Source organism: Saimiri boliviensis, chromosome 14, assembly GCF_048565385.1.
Source record: "Saimiri boliviensis isolate mSaiBol1 chromosome 14, mSaiBol1.pri, whole genome shotgun sequence".
In the NCBI taxonomy this organism is placed as follows: domain Eukaryota; kingdom Metazoa; phylum Chordata; class Mammalia; order Primates; family Cebidae; genus Saimiri; species Saimiri boliviensis.
In genome coordinates, this window is record NC_133462.1 from 46,208,503 (window position 1) to 46,212,173 (window position 3,671).

The window sequence follows — 3,671 nt, forward strand, 5'->3', positions numbered from 1 at the left end:
CACCTAGTCCATGGACCAAGACACTTGGCAGGTGTCGTTTTAACTTACACGAGTTCAAGCCCCCACCCCACACCTACTCCATGGACCAAGGCCCTTTCCCATGTAATTTCTAGAACGGTAACCCCAAGACCCTTTCACGCGTCATATCTGGAGTTGTCAGCCTCTGTAAAGCCGGGCTTCTGATCGTTAGAGGATCTTTGGCCACCAGGTAGTTACGCCACCTTGCTCCAGCTCGCCCTCTGCTGGTGGCCGGGGCACTGCAGGGCCCTCGCGCTCACAGCGCTGGCCGAGGCCGCGCGCCCTCTGGTGGCCGTCCCGCCGCACCACTTGAAGTCGGAGCGCGGAGTGTTCAGCGCCCTCGTTCTGGAAATGGAAACTGACACGAAGCCCACTAGCCCGTGTGTTTATGAAAAGGAAGAAGGGACAATTAATTGGAAACCATAGGAATGAAATAAACATGGATGCACGTTTTACAACTGATGGAAAAATTCACTCAACATAGTCTTTGCACTTAAAATGCAAAACCGTCAGAGGCATCTTAACCACAGTGACTTTATTTTAAATACAAGCCTTAGAAAAAGCTAAATCTGGGCAGGGTGCAGGGCTCACGAGTGTCATCCCAGCACTCTGGAAAGCCAAGGGGAGAGGATCACTTGAGATCAGGAGTTCAAGACCAGTCTGGGAAAATAGTGAGATCCCCATGTCTACAAAAAATATAAAAATTAGCTGGTGTCGTGGCTCGTGCCTGTGGTCCCAGCTACCCAGGAGGCTGAGGTGGGAGGATCGCTTGAGCCCAGGAGTTTGAGGCCTCAGTGAGCCAGCCATGATCACACCACTGCACTCAAGCCTGGGAGACAGAGTCAGACTCTCTCTCTCTCTCTCTCTCTCTCTCTCTCACACACACACACACACACACACACACGTTAAATTTGTTGGATTATATATTTAAGGATTGAGCACCTTTGGTTATAAAATTTTTATGGTTACAGGAACAAGTTAATAACTAAATAAAAACCCAAAACTTATAAATATATACCAGTACTTTAAGCAAAAAGCATTCTTAATTTAAAAATAAGTTTTACTTTAAATAGTACACTCACAAATTATTGTTAAAATCAATAGTGACATAGAAAAGTAACAATACTAATAGCATGACACAAACTGATCACAATCCTTTATAAGAGACAACACTGTTCTTAATAACCCATATAACCAAACATTAAGTAATCCTATTTGTATGTTAATGTGCTGGCATCCCAGGTGTGATTACTTAATCCTAGCACTCTGGGAGGACAAGGAGGGCAGATCACTTGAGGCCAGGAGTTGGACAGCAGCATGGCCAACATGGTGAAACCCAGTCTCTACTAAAAATACAAAAATATAGCTTTGCACAGTGGCAGTATCATTGCCAATGAGGTTTATCCAAGGCGCGATTATTGCTAATTGAAAATTTTTCCCAATACCCCGCCATGATGACCGGAAATGTAGTCGGCATTGGCAATTTTTGGCAGTCTCTATGGGGATGGAATAAAATAAATTAAATAACAAAAATAAATTAAAATGGAATAGAAATACAAAAAAATTAGCGGGCGTGGTGGTGCACACCTATAATCCCAGCTACTTGGGAGGTTGAGGCAGAAGAGTTCTTAAACCCAAGAAGGAGAGGTTGTAGGGAGCTGAGATCATGTCATTGTGACTAGAGTAAAACTCCATCTCAAAAAAAATTTTTTTTCTTTGAAACAGATGCATTCCTCCTCTTGCTTTCTGAGGACTCTCTGCTCTGTCACTTAGTAGTGGCTAATAAACTCTCTTAATGTCACTAGACTCTGCGACTCACCATAAATTCCATTTTGTGTGAGATCCAAAATCCTGTTGTTGGGGTCTGGGACAAGACACCTTTGCTGGTGACAAAACTATACTAATTCTTTTGTTTTCTTTTTTCTTTTTCTTTTTTTTTTTTTGAGACTGAGTTTCGCTCTTGTTACCCAGGCTGGAGTGCAATGGCGCGATCTCGGCTCACCGCAACCTCCGCCTCCTGGGTTCAGGCAATTCTCCTGCCTCAGCCTCCTGAGCAGCTGGGATTACAGGCACGCGCCACCATGCCCAGCTAATTTTTTGTATTTTTAGTAGAGACGGGGTTTCACCATGTTGACCAGGATGGTCTTGATCTCTCGACTTCGTGATCCACTCGCCTCGGCCTCCCAAAGTGTGCTGGGATTACAGGCTTGAGCCACCGCGCCCGGCATCTTTTTTTTTTTTTTTGAAACAGAGTCTTGCTCTGTTGCTCAGGCTGGAGGGCAATGGTGTGATCTCGGCTCCCTGCAGCCTGTGCCTCCCAGGTTCAAGCGATTCTCCTGCCTCAGCCTCCCGAGTAGCTGGGATTACAGGCGCCTGCTACCAGACTGGCTAGTTTTTGAATTTCTAGTAGAGACAGGGTTTTCCAATGTTGACTAGGCCAGTCTCGAACTCCTGGCCTCAGGTGATCCACAAGCCTCAGCCGCCTAAAGTACTGGGCTGACAGGCGTGAGCTACCTTGCCTGGCCGGCTTGCAATCTTGGTGATCGCTTGGATATGGAGGGTGGAGGAGGAGGCGTGTCATGCAGATATCGCTCTTGGATTACCACCTGGGATATTAGGTGCAAGGCTCTATTATTGGTTCGAACCCTGAGAGCACCAGCAAACAGCTCGAGGCAGTGTGGAGCAACATGCTGTTTTCACGAGTGCCTGGCTGCAGACTGGCTGAGGCCTAAAATGGCGTTAGCCCCAAGTGAGGGTGAGGTGGGGGTTTTATAGTCTCCTGTAAATGGGAAGAGTCCCAGTCTGATGTAACTGCTCCGTGGTACCTAGACGGCCTCTGTCCTGATCTTCAGGGGGTCCTTGTCTTCCGGCCTGCCCTTTTCTGGCTTCTGCTCTGTTGCTGACCCAAGCTGCTGGTGCACGTGGTCTTGTACCTTGGGACCAAGCCTGAGGAGGGAGGAGTTACCCACAAATTGTCAGGCCCCGGCGGGGGGAATCTTTCATTAGGGAGAGTAGGCTGGCTGATTGTTGTTTGTTAGGCACAACTCGGTTTTGCGGTTTTGCGGGTGCAGTGGGGTGCCTCAAGCCGTAAGCTTGACTCATCATACAGGCCAGACCCCACGTGGCCGTTCGTGTGACTGCCAGGCCACTTTGATGCTGAGAGACAGTTTTATCTGGCCTCTGTCCTGCACATGTTTACGGTACCTTCTCTGTGTTGGCAGATCTGGGGGTCCACCAGATAGGATCCCGTGAAGAGATCTCAAAGGTCGTTAGTCCACTGCGTTTATCACATCACTTCCACAATCAAAGATGAATAAAATATAGAGGAGTATTTAGTGATAAGGCTGATGGTGCACCTGTGCTAGGCAGTGTTTTAGTTCCTTGAGACACCAAGGAGTTGAGACAATCCTTTGCCTTAGAGTTTTGCATCTGTAAGTCCTGCTATCGCAAGCTGTGTGTGTTAAAATGTCTGATTTATCAAGCAGGATCTGGGCTGTCTGTAAGCTTAGGTGAGGGGAGGCTGGTGTCCAGCAAGTATCCAGTACCCCCTCAACATCCCAATTCTTCTCCACCAATCTTCCAATTCTAGGACTGATGCGGAGGCCCTCAGAGCGACTTAAGAGGGGAAGTAGTCAGTGTGCTCTGTGGCTAGC

General features: G+C 47.7%; 1 non-coding gene across 1 annotated transcript; it reads left to right on the forward strand.

The window, feature by feature from the left end:
* Positions 1-1,382: 1,382 nt before the first annotated feature.
* LOC141581341 (U4 spliceosomal RNA) lies at positions 1,383-1,523 on the forward strand. Its single transcript, XR_012513935.1, has one exon. It is a non-coding gene; the product is annotated as a U4 spliceosomal RNA (small nuclear RNA).
* Positions 1,524-3,671: the final 2,148 nt, after the last annotated feature.